Source organism: Giraffa tippelskirchi, chromosome 10 (genome assembly GCF_054371585.1).
Source record: "Giraffa tippelskirchi isolate mGirTip1 chromosome 10, T2T-mGirTip1v1.2.pri, whole genome shotgun sequence".
NCBI classification, from domain to species: domain Eukaryota; kingdom Metazoa; phylum Chordata; class Mammalia; order Artiodactyla; family Giraffidae; genus Giraffa; species Giraffa tippelskirchi.
The window spans coordinates 53,055,327-53,072,588 of record NC_137284.1 but is presented as its reverse complement, the minus strand read 5'-3'; the positions used below and the strand labels follow the sequence as shown (position 1 = coordinate 53,072,588).

Sequence of the window (17,262 nt, the reverse complement as noted above, 5' to 3'; positions counted from 1 at the left end):
AGAGAAGCTTCAAATCCTAAAATAAATCACTGCAGGATTTGTTAAAAAGAAATCTGTACCTCACATAAAAGCCTGCTCCTTACTTGGGAAAACAATGTAACTGAGCAGTGTTCATGATATATTAAGATAATCACTTGCAGAACTGAAAGGAGAATATTTGCATTTTACATCATAATAAGAGGATAAAAGGAAACTAATACTACTTGAAACATCAAAGGGAAAATAGAAAATGGGCAGAGGAAGAAGAATTCAAACCAGAAACAACTGGTTCAGAGGATGGAGGACATGGAGCAAGAAATGTCAACTATCCAACTCCTTTCTTTCCAAACAAAAATATTCCGATGTAAAAAAAAAAAAATACCCAGGGCAAACTGAAATTGAAAAGCTTTAAAAAAAGAGCTAGAACAGGGAGACACCAAGACAGGGCAGCCAAAGATACAAGGACAAAACACACATGCACAAACAACAACAATGGTGATGGCAATGATAGAAAAGTATAATTAAAACAAAGAAACACTAATCCCCATAGATAAAAGTATAATAAGCAATAAACAAAAGCAGTGTTAGGTCTTTACTCTCCAAATAACAAATCCACACAAAAATGAATCTTAAATTATAAAAAGGGATGTTATGCTTCAGTAAAAACTACGTTAAAAGCCAACAAACCAACCAAAACTCTGAAACCTACAAGAAGAAATGGAGAAAAAGTGTTTGTCATTGGACACTTCTGCTCATCACTTCAGGCAAAAGAAGGAATCAAACTGGGATAAAAAGAATACACAACACTGCATCATGAAACAGAATTCATGAATATGTATGAAAAGTGGGCATCTGCAAATATTTACAAATACCTGTGAATTTTTAAAAATACTAAGCCACAAAGAATATGAGTGCTTTTTGCTAACACATCAAGGTATCTGAGCTAAGGGACACCTGTGCTGAACTCTTTCCTCCCAGCCACATAAAGGCACAGACCTGACTCCACTTGTCCCAGGGCGGACACAGGGAAAGCCAACCACCATGCCAACCCACCCTGAGCTAGAGCCAAGCACAACACAACTAGAAACCTAAAAGTACATGTAAAAAGCAACAACTCAGCCACTGGAAAATTAAAAACAATCCCTGGCCTCAATAGCTGGTCGAGGAGGAACTTAATATAATAACAGTATCCGAACAATTAGGTCAATGAATAGCATCCCTCATGGAGAGAGGTAACACAAAGCAGGAGCAACAACTGGAGGAGTAAGGCCACGATTCCTGGACTATCCACAAAACAAAAAAGAAATTAGATGAAAAACGTGAATCCAGTCTTGAAGCAAAAGGCAGGAAATTTGGTCAAAAAAATCCAGAAATCAAAACATGATGAAATTTATGAAAATCCAAGACTTTTTTATCCAAGAAAGATAATAAAAGATAAATCTCTTAAGAATTTTAAAACCCACCAAAAAATAAAATAAAATTTTAAAATTTTAAATTAAAATAAATTCTAATTGGAAAAAAAAAGGACTGTAATGATTAGAAGAAATGGAGTAGCCATCATAGTCAACAAAAGAGTCTGAAATGCAGTACTTGGATGCAATCTCAAAAACGACAGAATGATCTCTGTTTGTTTCCAAGGCAAACCATTCAATATCATGGTAATCCAAGACTATGCCCCAACCAGTAACAATGAAAAAGCTGAAGTTGAATAGTTCTATGAAGACCTACAAGACCTTCTAGAACTAACACCCAAAAAAGATGTCCTTTTCATTATAGGGGACTGGAATGCAAAAGTAGGAAGTCAAGAAACACCAGGAGTAACAGGCAAATTTGGCCCCGGAGTACAGAATGAAGCCGGGCAAAGGCTAATAGAGTTTTGCCAAGAGAACGCTCTGGTCATAGCAAACACCCTCTTCCAACAACATAAGAGAAGACTCTACACATGGACTTCACCAGATGGTCGACACCAAAATCAGATTGATTATATTCTTTGCAGCCAAAGGTGGAGAAGCTCTATACAGTCAGCAAAAATAAAACTGGGAGCTGACTGTGGCTCTGATCATGAACTCCTTATTGTCAAAGTCAGACTGAAATTGAAGAAAGTAGGGAAAACCACTAGATTATTCAGGTATGACCTAAATCAAATCCCTTATGACTATACAGTGGAAGTGAGAAATAGATTTAAGGGATTAGATCTGATAGACAGAATGCCTGATGAACTATGTACAGAGGTTCGTGACATTGTAGAGGAGACAGGATTCAAGACCATCCCCAAGAAAAAGAAATGCAATAAAACAAAATGGCTGTGTGAGGAAGCCTTACAAATAGCTGTGAAAAGAAGGAAAGTGAAAAGCAAAGGAGAAAAGGAAAGATATTCCCAATTGAATGCAGAGTTGCAAAGAATAGCAAGGAGAGATAAGAAAGCCTTCCTCAGTGATCAACGCAAAGAAATAGAGGAAAACAATAGAATGGGAAAGAGTAGAGATCTCTTCAAGAAAATTCGAGATACCAAGGGAACATTTCATGCAAAAATGAGCTCAATAAAGGACAGAAATGGTATGGACCTAACAGAAGCAGAAGATATTAAGAAGAGGTGGCAAGAATACACAGAAGAACTGTACAAAACAGATCTTCACGACCCAGATAATCATGATGGTGTGATCACTCACCTAGAGCCAGACGTCCTGGAATGTGAAGTCAAGTGGGCCTTAGGAAGCATCACTACGAACAAAGCTAGTGGAGGTGATGGAATTCCAGTTGAGCTATTTCAAATCCTGAAAGATGATGCTGTGAAAGTGCTGCACTCGATATGCCAGCAAATTTGGAAAACTCAGCAGTGGCTACAGGACTGGAAGAGGTCAGTTTTCATTCCAACCCCAAAGAAAGGCAATGCCAGAGAATGCTCAAACTACCACACAGTTGCACTCATCTCACACGCTAGTAAAGTAATGGTCAAAATTCTCCAAGCCAGGCTTCAGCAATACGTGATCCGTGAACTTGCAGATGTTCAAGGTGGTTTTACAAAAGGCAGAGGAACCAGAGATCAAATTGCCAACATCCGATGGACCATCGAAACAGCAAGAGAGTTCCAGAAAAACATCTATTTCTGCTTTATTGACTATGCCAAAGCCTTTGATTGTGTGGATCACTATAAACTGTGGAAAATTCTGAAAGAAATGGGAATACCAGACCACCTGACCTGCCTCTTGAGAAACCTGTATGCAGGTTAGGAAACAATAGTTAGAATTGGACATGGAACAACTGACTGCAAATAGGAAAAGGAGTACGTCAAGGCTGTATATTGTGACCCTGCTTATTTAACTTATATGCAGAGTACATCATGAGAAATGCTGGGCTGGATGAAGCATAAGCTGGAATCAAGATTGCTGGGAGAAATTTCAATAAACTCAGATATGCAGATGATACCACCCTAATGGCAGAAAGTGAAGAAGAACTAAAGAGCCTCTTGATGAAAGCAAAAGAGGAGAGTGAAAAAGTTGGCTTAAAGCTCAACATTCAGAAGACTAAGATCATGGCATCCGGCCCCATCACTTTATGGCAAATAGATGGGGAAACAGTGGAAACAGTGGCTGACTATTTTTCTGGGCTCCAAAATCACTGCAGATGGTGATTGGAGCCATGATATTAAAGGACTTTTACTCTTTGGAAGGAAAGTTATGACCAATCTAGACAGCATATTGAAAAGCAGAGACATCACTTTGTCAACAAAGGTCCATCTAGTTAAGGCTATGGTTTTTCCAGTGGTTATGTATGGATATGAGAGTTGGACTATACAGAAAGCTGAGTGTAGAAGAATTGATGCTTTTGAACTGTAGTGTTGGAGAAGACTCTTGAGATTGAGAGTCCCTTGGGCTACAAGGAGATCCAACCAGTCTATCCTAAAGGAGATCAGTCCTGAGTGTTCCTTGGAAGGACTGTTGCAGCTGAAACTCCAATACTTTGGCCACCTGATGTGAAGAGCTGTCTCGTTTGAAAAGACCCTGATGCTGGGAAAGATTGAGGGCAGGAGGAGAAGGGGACGACAGAGGATAAGATGGTTGGATGGCATCACTGACTCAATCGCCATGGGTTTGGGTGGACTCCAGGAGCTGGTGATGGACAGGGAGGCCTGGTATGCTGCGGTTCATGGGGTCACAGAGTCAGACAAGACTGAAGGACTGAACTGAACTGAATTCTATGGACATTAGTCAAGATATCTGGTGGCACAATGGTAAAGAATTCACCTGTCAATGCACGAGACATAAGAGACATAGGTTCGATCGCTGGGTTGGGAAGATCTCCTGTAGAAGGAAATGGCTACCCACTCCAGTATTCTTGCCTGGAGAATCCCATGAACAGCAGAGCCTGGTGGGCTATAGTCCATGGGTTCACAAAGAGTCGAACACAACTGAGCATGTACACATGCACGCAAAGAAAGAAATCTGGTAATGTCAATGAAATTATAACTTTCATTTAAAGTATGTACGAAAATCAGAAAAACTAAAAAATAAACCTTTAGATAGAAAACATCGTAGATCAATTACATAAGTCCCACCCTCCTTCCACATATGTTTTTCCAATATAAACAGTGTCGTGAACATGTTTAGACCAGGCACTGGGCTGAATCGGTGTGTGTATGATTACCATGGTTTACATGAGGAAACGAAGCAAGTTGGTCAGGGTCCCAGAGCGAGTGATGGGAAGACCTGAAGGCAGTAAGACAGTTTGGTCCAGAAGCCCACTTTCTTGACTAGAACCCTACAGTCCCGTGGTTTTCAATTATGAGCAGAAAGCACAGGCATCACTTGGGAACTCGTTAAAAAGCAAATTTTAGCCAAGACCTAGACCAGCTAAATCAGAGACTCTGGGGTTGGGGCCTGCAAGACCACGTGTGTTTCAGGACTGTCAGGAGGTGCACACAGGCCGACCTGGACCCACCACTGGGCTATGCAGCAAACCCACTCAAGGAGCTCTTAAAACTCCAGGACCTGGGCTGCATCCCTGACCAGAGAAAACACGATTTCACAGCAGGGGAGGGGCACTGTTTTAAGCTGCCAGAGTATTTCTGATATTGAGAACCACCACTCTCATCTCTTTCTTTTACTATTATTATTCCTTTTTAAATAATGTCTGCAAGGGGGAAAAAAAGGAAGAAAACTGCAAGAAAGCTATGAAGAATTAGCGATCTCTAGGGTCTGGGGAAGGGGAATCTATGGCTCTGAAGCTGTTTGAAGTGAAACATACACTACACTCTGTTTTGGAAATGCCATAACTGAATGCTGAGGGCTAGATTCCCAACTGGAAGCTTGTGCTTTGGATGTTTTTGCCTTTTAAACATCTATTATTTTTTCCTATGCAAATATAAAGAATTCCTTTTAGAATGCCAATTTTAGCCTTTTTCCACCAGACATCAGTGGAAGCAGGGCAGGACAGAGGTTAAATAGCCAGCAGAACCACCTTCAGCAAAGAATGACTCCATCATTTAAAACTGTGTGTCCTGAAAGACAAAGGTCTAAATCTGACCCCATGTGTGTGACCAGGACCTAGGACTTCACATTTCCAGTACTTTGAAAGAGACTTGTCTGAAATATGCTACTTTAACTATATGATATGACTTATATGAAGAATCTAAAAATTACAACAAACCAGTAACCTGAAAGTCTCTTGGACAGCAAGAATATCAAACCAGTCAATCCTAAAGGAAATCAACCCTAAATATTCATTGGAAGGACTGATGCTGAAGCTGAAGCTCCAATCCTTTGGCCACCCGATGTGAAAAGCTGACTCATTGGAAAAGATCCTGATGCTGGGAAAGACTGAGGGCAGAAGGAGAAGGGGACGACAGAGGATGAGATGGCTGAATAGCAACTTCAACTCAGTGGACACACGTTTGAGCAAACTTTGGGAGACAGTGAAGGACAGGGAAGCTTGATGTGCTGCAGTCCATGGGATTGCCGAGTTGGACATGACTGAGTGAGACTGAACAACGACAAACTACTATAACAATAAAGAAGCAGACTCAGATTCAGGGAACAAACTAATGGTTACCAAGGGGTGTCAGGAGAGCCAATATAAGAGCAAGGGACTAACAGGTACAAACTATTATATATAAAATAATCTACAAGGATATACTGTACAACACGAGGAATATAGCTAATATTTCATAATAACACTAAGTAGAGCATAACCTTTAAAAACTGTGAATCACTATATTGTACACCTGTAACATATCCTACTGTGCAGCAACTAAAATTAAATTCTTTTCTATTAAAAAAGAAAAATAAGCTATTTGAGTCCCAAGTACTTCATACCTAAGTGGGCTGCTCAGCATCCTGATAGAAAATCAGTGGGATTTTCAGATGAACACATGACTGTGAGCCACAAGGATGACACATGGTAAGAACATGCAGCCCCGCTAAGCAGCCCACTTGATGGCCACGCCCCTGTCTGCATTTACTTGTGTGAAGCATGGAATCCTTTCCACAATTCCTGCCAAGACACTATTACTGTCCCAACCCAATGGATCTGGAGATGGAGAGTGATCACCCCGCTGGTCATTGTACAGCAACCTCACCAGCCTGGCTCTGCCCAAACCTGGGGATCAGGGCTGAGATGCAAACTCCCCAGGAATGGGACTCGGGTATGCGGCCTGGAGAGGTCAACGTGAGACTCCCGAGCTTTGTGCTGCCCTTATCTGGCACTCTCCTCCCCCACGGTGGGAGCAGGTGGACCTGGAGGTCATGTGTCAGGTCAGATGGGATTGCTAAGCCAACTCTCCAATGTTCCAGTAAGGAAGGAAGGACCTGACTGACACGGTGACATCCCTGGACAGTCAGGAGATGCAGGGAGGAGGACAGTATAGTGACGGGCAGGTGGCACAGGACACGGGCCCTGGAACTTCATCACCAACACAGGCCCAGGGGCAGCACCGGACGCCAACAGGCACCTACATGGACACCACACAGTGTCCTGCTCACGGACACGTGGAGACAACAAAGCAGACAGCCCCCCACCCTGGGTAAGCGTGTGCAGAGGACAGGTCACACACCGCAGCGACCCTGCACAACACAACCCCTGCACATGTGGTCATCCCAACCCTCAGACAGGGACACTGGCTCTGAGATGCGAGGCGACCTGCCCAGGGCCACACAGGGACACGAGATCTCACAGACAGGAAACCTCCGCAGGCCCGAGAGTCAGAGCGAAAGAAGGACAGGGTGCCCCTACATCAGGACGTCCTGCCCATTTGTGACTGGGGACCCTGGAGAGCGCAGGATGGGGCAAGAAGAAAAGCCATTATAATTTGAAATTGAAAATGTGGATTAATTACATACAGATCGAAAATTGGGGTCCTTTGAAAATAACTTACTTTCTCATATATGTATATATATATATATATATATATATAAATTCATTAAAATTTTATTTTCACTATTGGCATCATCACCTATGATAATCCTGATCCTTGAGTTTTATGAATCACTATAAACCAACTGCCTCTGGGTACCTTCCAAGGCATAGTTCTTTGCAAATGAAAACTATAAAAAGAGAAACAGAAATTAAGAGACTAAATCAATGAAGTCGAAAGGGGAAAATGACCACGATGCCCCCCACATTGCCAACCACACCCCCCCCACCCCAGCAGCACAGTCATCAGAAAAACTAAGGATACTCTACAAAACAGCCCTTCATTTAAATACTTTATAAAATATGGACACTCCAAAATCCTTCCAGTCAGCATCTAAGAGGAAAGCACTTGTCCCTATAATAAAACTCAGATCATTTAAGTTATACCTAAATCACATTTTCCAGATTTTGGACTCAGGTTTCCAGTAAAAATACAAAATACAGCAGGTGATGGCATCAGATCTTCTTAATTTCCTTCTTTCAGTGACTTTCTTTTTTTTTTTTTTTTTTACAAATTTATTTATTTTAGTTGGGGGCTAATTACTTTACAATATTGTAATAGTTTTTGCCATACATTGACATGAATCAGCCATGGGTTTACATGTGTTCCCCTTCCTGGACCCCCCACCCACCTCCCTCCCCATCCCATCCTTCTGGATCATCCCATTGCCCCGGTCCTGAGCCCTTGTCACATGTATCGAACATGGAATGGTGTTCTGTTTCACATATGATAATATACATGTTTCAATGCTATTCTCCCAGAACGTCCCACCCTCACCTTCTCCCTCAGAGTCCGTAAAATTGTTCCATGCATCTGTGTCTCTTATTCTGTCTCGCATATAGGGTTATCGTTACCATCTTTCAAATTCCATATATATGCCTTAGTATACTGTATTGTTGTTTTTCTTTCTGGCTTACTTCACTCTGTATAATGGGCTCCAGTTTCATCCATCTCAATAGAACCGATTCAAATGTATTTTTTTTAATGGCTGAGTAATATTCCATTGTGTATATGTACCACCGCTTCCTTATCCATTCGTCTGCTGATGGACATCTAGGTTGCTTCCATGTCCTGGCTATTGTAAACAGTGCTGCGATGAACATTGGGGTACACGCGTCTCTTTCAATTCTGGTTTCCTCGGTGTATATGCCCAGCAGTGGGACTGCTGGGTCATATGGCAGTTCTATTCCCAGTTTTTTAAGGAATCTCCACACTGTTCTCCATAGTGGCTGTACTAGTTTGCATTCCCACCAACAGTGTAAGAGGGTTCCCTTTTCTCCACACCCTCTCCAGCATTTATTGCTTGTAGACTTTTGGATAGCAGCAATTCTGACTGGTGTGAAATGATACCTCATTGTGGTTTTGATTTGCATTTCTCTAATAATGAGTGATGTTGAGCTTCTTTTCATCTGTTTGTTAGCCATCTGTATGTCTTCTTTGGAGAAATGTCTGTTTAGTTCTTTGGCCCATTTTTTGATTGGGTCGTTTATGTTTCGGGAATTCAGCTGCAGAAGTTGCTTGTATATTTTTGAGATTAATTGTTTGTCTGTTGCTTCATTTGCTACTATTTTCTCCCATTCTGAAGGCTGTCTTTTCACCTTGTTTATAGTTTCCTTTGTTGTGCAAAAGCTTTTAATTTTAATTAGGTCCCATTTGTTTATTTTTGCTTTTATTTCCAATATTCTGGGAGGTGGGTCATGGAGGATCCTGCTGTGATTTATGTCGGAGAGTGTTTTGCCTATGTTTTCCTCTAGGAGTTTTATTGTTTCTGGTCTTACGTTTAGATCTTTAATCCATTTTGAGTTTATTTTTGTGTACGGTGTTAGGAAGTGTTCTAGTTTCATTCTTTTACAAGTGGTTGACCAGTTTTCCCAGCACCACTTGTTAAAGAGATTGTCTTTTCTCCATTGTATATTCTTGCCTCCTTTGTCGAAGATAAGGTGTCCATATGTGCGTGGGTTTATCTCTGGGCTTTCTATTTTGTTCCATTGATCTATATTTCTATCTTTGTGCCAGTACCATACTGTCTTGATGACTGTGGCTTTGTAGTAGAGCCTGAAGTCAGGCAGGTTGATTCCTCCAGTTCCATTCTTCTTCCTCAAGATTGCTTTGGCTATTCGAGGTTTCTTATATTTCCATACAAATTGTGAGATGATTTGTTCTAGTTCTGTGAAAAATACCATTGGTAGCTTGATAGGGATTGCATTGAATCTATAGATTGCTTTGGGTAGTATACTCATTTTCACTATATTAATTCTTCCAATCCATGAACACAGTATATTTCTCCATCTGTTTGTGTCCTCTTTGATTTCTTTCATCAGTGTTTTATAGTTTTCTATATATAAGTCTTTTGTTTCTTTAGGTAGATATATTCCTAAGTATTTTATTCTTTTTGATGCAATGGTGAATGGTATTGTTTCCTTAATTTCTCTTTCTGTTTTCTCAATATTGGAGTATAGGAATGCAAGGGATTTCTGTGTGTTAATTTTATATCCTGCAACTTTACTATATTCATTGATCAACTCTAGTAATTTTCTAGTAGAGTCTTTAGGGTTTTCTATGTAGAGGATCATGTCATCTGCAAACAGTGAGAGTTTTACTTCTTCTTTTCCTATCTGTATTCCTTTTATTTCTTTTTCAGCTCTGATTGCTGTGGCCAAAACTTCCAAAACTATGTTGAATAGTAGTGGTGAAAGTGGGCATCCTTGCCTTGTTCCTGACTTTAGGGGAAATGCTTTCAATTTTTCACCATTGAGGATAATGTTTGCTGTGGGTTTGTCATATATAGCTTTTATTATGTTGAGATATGTTCCTTCTATTCCTGCTTTCTGGAGGGTTTTAATCATAAATGGATGCTGAATTTTGTCAAAGGCTTTTTCTGCATCTATTGAGATAACCATATGGTTTTTTTCTTTCAATTTGTTAATGTGGTGTATTACATTGATTGATTTGCGGATGTTAAAAAAACCTTGTATTCCTGGGATAAAGCCCACTTGGTCATGATGTATGATCTTTTTAATATGATGTTGGATTCTGTTTGCTAGAATTTTATTAAGGATTTTTGCATCTATGTTCATCAGTGATATTGGCCTGTAGTTTTCCTTTTTTGTGACATCTTTGTCTGGTTTTGGAATTAGGGTGATGGTGGCCTCATAGAATGAGTTTGGAAGTTTACCATCTTCTGCAATTTTCTGGAAGAGTTTGAGTAGGATAGGTGTTAGCTCTTCTCTAAATTTTTGGTAGAATTCCGCTGTGAAGCCGTCTGGTCCTGGGCTTTTGTTTGCTGGAAGATTTCTGATTACAGTTTCGATTTCCGTGCTTGTGATGGGTCTGTTAAGATCTTCTATTTCTTCCTGGTTCAGTTTTGGAAAGTTATACTTTTCTAAGAATTTGTCCATTTCTTCCAAGTTGTCCATTTTATTGGCATATAGCTGTTGGTAGTAGTCTCTTATGATCTTTTGTATTTCTGTGGAGTCTGTTGTGATCTCTCCATTTTCATTTCTAATTTTGTTGATCTGATTCTTCTCCCTTTGTTTCTTGATGAGTCTGGCTAATGGCTTATCAATTTTGTTTATCTTCTCGAAAAACCAGCTTTTAGTTTTGTTGATTTTTGCTATGGTCTCTTTTGTTTCTTTTGCATTTATTTCTGCCCTAATTTTTAAGATTTCTTTCCTTCTACTGACCCTGGGGTTTTTCATTTCTTCCTTCTCTAGTTGCTTTAGGTGTAGAGTTAGTTGATTTATTTGATTTTTTTCTTGTTTCTTGAGGTACGCCTGTATTGCTATGAACCTTCCCCTTAGTATTGCTTTTACAGTGTCCCATAGGTTTTGGGTTGTTGTGTTTTCATTTTCATTCATTTCTATGCATAATTTTATTTCTTTTTTGATTTCTTCTGTGATTTGTTGGTTATTCAGAAGCGTGTTGTTTAGCCTCCATATGTTGGAACTTTTAATAGTTTTTTTCCTGTAATTGAGGTCTAATCTTACTGCATTGTGGTCAGAGAAGATGGCTGGGATGATTTCAATTTTTTTGAATTTACCAAGGCTAGATTTATGGCCCAGGATGTGATCTATCCTGGAGAAAGTTCCATGTGCACTTGAGAAAAAGGTAAAATTGATTGTTTTGGGGTGGAAACTCCTGTAAATATCAATTAAATCTAATTTGTCTATTGTATCATTTAAAGTTTGTGTTTCCTTGTTAATTTTCTGTTTAGTTGATCTATCCATATGCGTGAGTGGAGTATTAAAGTCTCCCACTATTATTGTGTTATTGTTAATTTCCCCTTTCATACTTGTTAGTATTTGCCTTATATATTGTGGTGCTCCTATGTTGGGTGCATATATATTTATGATTGTTACGTCTTCTTCTTGAATTGATCCTTTGATCTTTATGTAGTGTCCTTCTTTGTCCCTTTTCACATCCTTTATTTTAAAGTCTATTTTATCTGAAATGAGTATTGCGACTCCTGCTTTCTTTTGGTCTCCGTTTGCATGGAATATGTTTTTCCATCCTTTCACTTTCAGCCTGTGTGTGTCTCTAGTTTTGAGGTGGGTCTCTTGTAGACAGCATATATAGGGGTCTTGTTTTTGTATCCATTCAGCAAGCCTTTGTCTTTTGGTTGGGGCATTCAACCCATTTACATTTAAGGTAATTATTGATAAGTATGATCCCGTTGCCATTTACTTTGTTGTTTTGAGTTCGTGTTGAAACATCCTTTCTGTGTTTCCTGTTTAGAGAAGATCCTTTAGCATTTGCTGGAGAGCTGGTTTGGTGGTGCTGAATTCCCTCAGCTCTTGCTTGTCTGTAAAGCTTTTGAATTCTCCTTCATATCTGAATGAGATCCTTGCTGGGTACAGTAATCTGGGTTGTAGATTATTCTCTTTCATTACTTTAAGTATGTCCTGCCATTCCCTTCTAGCCTGAAGGGTTTCTATTGAAAGATCAGCTGTTATCCTTATGGGGATCCCCTTGTGTGTTATTTGTTGTTTTTCCCTTGCTGCTTTTAATATTTGTTCTTTGTGTTTGATCTTTGTTAATTTGATTAATATGTGTCTTGGGGTGTTTCGCCTTGGGTTTATCCTGTTTGGAACTCTCTGGGTTTCTTGGACTTCTGTCACTATTTCTTTCCTCAATTTAGGGAAATTCTCAACTATTATCTCCTCGAGTATTTTTTCATGGCCTTTCCTTTTATCTTCTTCTTCTGGGACTCCTATGATTCGAATGTTGGGGCGTTTCATATTGTCCCAGAGGTCCCGGAGGTTTTCCTCATTTCTTTTGATTCTTTTTTCTTTTTTCCTCTGCTTCGTTTATTTCCATCATTCTATCTTCTACCTCACTTATCCTATCTTCTGCCTCCGTTATTCTACTGTTGGTTCCCTCCAGAGTGTCTTTTATCTCCTTTATTTCATTATTCATTCTATATTGATTCCTTTTTATTTCTTCTAAGTCCTTGATAAACATTTCTTGCATCTTCTCAATCTTTGTCTCCAGGCTATTTATCTGTAACTCCATTTTGCTTTCAAGATTTTGGATCATTTTTATTATCCTTATTCTAAATTCTTTTTCAGATAGATTCCCTATCTCCTCCTCTTTTGTTTGGCTTTGTGGGCATTTCTCATTTTCCTTTACTTGCTGAGTATTTCTCTGCCTTTTCATCTTGTTTAGATTGCTGTGTTAGGCGTGGCCCTTCTGTATTCTGGTAGTATGAAGTTCCTCTTTGTTGTGGAGGTTCCTCACTGCAGTTGGGGTTGGACAGGTGGCTTGTCAAGGTTTCCTGGTTGGGGGAGCTTGTGTCGGTGTTCTGGTGGGTGGAGCTGGATTTCTGCTCTCTAGAGTGTAATGGAGTGACCAGTATTAATTTTTGAGATGTCTATGGATTTGGTGTGCCTCTGGGCAGCCTGTATATTGATGCTCAGGTCTATGTTCCTGCGTTGCTGAAGAATTTGCGTGGTATGTCTTGCTCTGGAACTTATTGTCTCTTGGGTGGAGCTTGGTTTCAGTGAATTTATGGAGGCTGTTGGATGGTCTCTTATTAATTAATGTTTCCCCTGGCTTTCAGTCTTATTCTTGCAGTAGCCTCAAGACTTCTCCTTCCATACAGCCTCAATAATAAAACTTTTAGGTTAATGGTGAAAAGATTCTCCACAGTGAGGGATACCCAGAAAGGTTCACTGAGTTACATGGAGAGATGAGGTGGGGGGGGGGGGGGTGGGTTGAGGTGACCAGGAGGGGAAGAGGGGAATTCAAATGTGGAGAGAGCAATCTAGCCAGGAAGCACTTCCCTCTGTGCTTTCCACAGTTTGGAACCCTCAGAGTGATTCACAGAGATACATAGAGAGGGTGGAGGAAGGTAACAGAGGTGAGCATGAGTAGAAAGGGAGGAATTAAGAGGGGAGAGAGAGATCTGGGCAGTATCCTGTTCCTGAAGTGTTCTCCGGTACCCAGAACACCCTCAGAGATTCACAGAATTGGGTTGAGAAGGAGGAGGGTGGGAGATAGAGGTTCCCTGAGGGAGAAGAAAGAGCATCAATAGGGGGAGAGAGTGATCAGGCCAGTGATCACACTCCTGAGTAAAAATGGGTCCTAAAGATTGGGTTCTTAAATGTACAAAGTTGATATCAAATATGTAAAACAAAGATTAAAAATCTAGAGTAGAGGTTAGACTCTTATAAAACTTACAATCTAAAAAAAAAAAAAAGAAAAAAGGAAACAGTGTAAAAAGAAAAAAAAACAGTAAAACAGTAAAAAAAGAAACAGTAAAAAAATGTAGAACAGGAAAAAAACATTAAAAAAAAGAAAACACAAAAGGTATAAGATATATGTATGTAGTTTGCTTCAAAAATAGGGTTGTTTTTTTTTTGCAAGTTAATAGTGGGTTATGAAAATGAAAGTTAAAGGTGTAATAGAGGACTTGAAGAAAAAGGAAAGAGAAAAAAAAATTTTTTTTTAATTAAAAAAAATTAAAAAAAAAAAAAAATAATAATAGTAAAAAATATATATATCCCGGACTTTCTCTGGAGCTGTTGTGAGCAGTGTGGGATCTGCTCAGTTTTAGATAGATCCTTATTCCTGCTTATACTTTTCAAGATCTATAGGTCCTTTTTAATGCAGTCGGTATTAACTACAGGGATCTTAATCTGTTGGCCTGTCCCTTCCAAAGCGCTTCCCTCTGTTTATTTGGCTTCTGTTTGGAGATCTCTTCAGTATCTAATTTCCGCCCTGCAACAAAGCGGTGGAGGTGATCTCTTTAGGTTCGCTTGTTCAATCGTGCTGTGGGGAGAAAGGAACACTGCAATTCTGGCGTTTGTGTGGTAAGCTCGCAGTGTCTCGGCCGCACTGGGTTCGCCCCCGCTCACGGCGTGTGTGCTTTCCCCGTCTACCCTGCTCAGGCTTCAGGTTACTCGGCCGGGGAGCGGGCCCTGAGCTGCGTGCACTTCCCAGGTCTAAGCCGCTCAGGTTCAGGCTCCCGGCCACTCCACAAAGGCGCAGACTCGGTTTCGCCTGCGGCTTGTGCCGTTCCCGGTCGGAGCTGCCCAGGCGGCCAGGAGTTTGGAGAGGGCGCTCTCCCCTGTTGGGGCGGTGCGGCTTATCACCTCCCTGGTCCCCGCCTCGGTTTACGGGCGCGCCCGGCTCCGGTGTGCTTTGTGTCGGTTCTGGGGAGCTGGTCTCTGGCTGCGACCCTCCCGGCGGCTGTCGACCCTCCGGGATCTCAGGCAGTCTTTGCTTAGAAACTGGGAGCCTGTTTGCAGTTTGGCAGGGGGTGCCCTCTCTGGAGCCGAGTTTGCCCCTTTCCGGCTCTGGCGGGCCCCGCCTGCCCGCTGTGTCCGGCGGGGGATGGGGCGGTCCGCAGCCGGCTAGTTCTCCTCTGGTATCGCTCAGTCCTTTGTTCTGTGAGCGGGCCGGCAGTGCCTTAGAGTTGGGCTTTTCGCGGGATAGTTCTCTCTCTCTCTCGCTGTCCCACAGTTTAGGTTACTATCTCACGTTAGCTCCCTCAGATTGCCCTCGGGGCACTCGGGCCTGGTCCTTACCCTAGGCAATGCCGCCCGCTCCTCTCCGTTCAGCCCCCACTTGCTGGTGGCGGATGATGCGAGCGTCTGGGGTTCTTTGCTAGGAGTTGCTTTAGGCACGTAATCTGTGGATTTTATTTATTTTTTCCTCCCAGTTACGTTGCCCTCCGAGATAAAAAATCCTCCCCCACACCCGCCGGTGAGAGGGTTTCCTGGTGCTTGGAAATTCCTCCTCTGTTACGACTCCCTCCCCGGGACGGGTCTCCGTCCCTAACTCTTTTGTCTCTCTTTTTATCTTTTATAATTTCTCCTACCTCTTTTGAAGATAATGCGCAGTTTTTGTGGAAGCCTGACGTCCTCAGCCAGCCTTCAGAAGTAGTTTTGTGAAGTTTGGTCAGCGTTCAGATGTTCTTTCGATAAATTTGTGGAGGAGAGAGTGGTCTCCCCGTCCTATTCCTCCGCCATCTTAGCCCCGCCCCCCTCAGTGACTTTCATAAAGGCCTGAGGTTCCCTCTCGTCAGCTTCAGCATCAGTCCTTCCAATGATTATTCAGGGTTAATTTCCCTTAGGATGGACTGGTTTGATTTCCTTGCAGTCCAAGGGACTCTCAAGAGTCTTCAGCACCAAACTTCAAAAGGATCAACTCTTCAGTACTCAGCCTACTTTATGGTCCAACTCTCACATCTGGACATGACTACTGGAAATAACTTTGACTCTATGGGACTTTTGTCGGCAAAGTGATGTCTCTGCTTTCCAATATGCTATCCAGGTCATGCTTTCCTTCCAAGGAGCAAGTGTCTTTTAATCTCAAGTCTGCGGTCACTATCTGCAGTGATTTTGGTGCCCAGGAAAATAAAACCTGTCACTGCTTCCACTTTTTCCCCTTCTATTTGCCATGAAGTGATGGGACAGGATGCCATGATCTTAGTTTTTTTAAGGCTAAGTTTCAAGCCAGCTTTTTCACTCTCTTCTTTCACCCTCATCAAGAGGCACTTCAGTTCCCATCAAAAGAGGAATGGATAAATGGGGGATATATATAGAATGAAATATTACTCAGCCATAAAAAAGAACAAAATAATGCCATTTGCAGTAATGTGGATAGATCTAGAGATTGTCATATTGAGATAGAGAAAGACATTATATGTTGCTTATATGCGGAATATAAAGAAAAAGTATAAATGAACTTATTTGTAAAATAGAAATAAACTCACCCCCATAAAAAAAAAATTATGGTTATCAATGGGGAAAAGGGGAGAGAAATAAATTAGGAGCTTGGGATTAACAGATACACATTACTATATATATAAAACAGATGAAAAACAAGGACCTACCTACTATACAGCACAGGGAATTACATTCATATCTTGAAACAGACTGTAATAAAAAAGAATATGAAAAAGAATATATATAACTAAATCATTCTGCTATATACCAGAAACTACTACAACACTGTTAATCAACTGTACTTCAATTTAGCTCAGTCGCTCAGTCGTGTCTGACTCTTTGCGACCCCATGGACTGGAGCACGCCAGGCCTCCCTGTCCATCACCAACTCCCAGAGCTTGCTCAAACTCATGTCCATCAAGTCGGTGATACCATCCAACCATCTCATCCTGTCGTCCCCTTCTCCTCCTGCCTTCAATCTTTCCCAGCATCAGGGTCTTTTCCAATGAGTCAGTTTCAGCAAATAAGTAAATAAGCAAATCAACAAGGCATTTCCCTAGGGTGGTGCTCTAAGGTACTGGGGTGATGAGGAGCAGAGAAAACAAAGGGTGGGCAGCAGTCCTGCCACTGGGGGAGGAGAGACCTCTCAGCAGAGTACTGACAGCCAGCAGCAGGGCTGCTCTCGGGGGCTGGAAACTTGGGTGC

The 17,262-nt window shown here is 41.3% G+C and overlaps 1 protein-coding gene across 24 annotated transcripts in view; it reads right to left on the bottom strand.

The window, feature by feature from the left end:
- Positions 1-17,262, bottom strand: part of GRB10 (growth factor receptor bound protein 10) — a 218,313-nt gene that overhangs the window by 144,622 nt on the left and 56,429 nt on the right. For 13 of the 24 annotated variants that reach the window (XM_081534568.1, XM_081534573.1, XM_081534560.1 and 10 more), the window contains one exon: positions 16,725-16,767. The exons of the other annotated variants lie outside the window; for them this stretch is intronic. The gene's annotated coding sequence lies outside the window, so the exon portion shown is untranslated. The remainder of the gene's footprint in view (positions 1-16,724; positions 16,768-17,262) is intronic. 24 annotated transcript variants of the gene reach the window in all.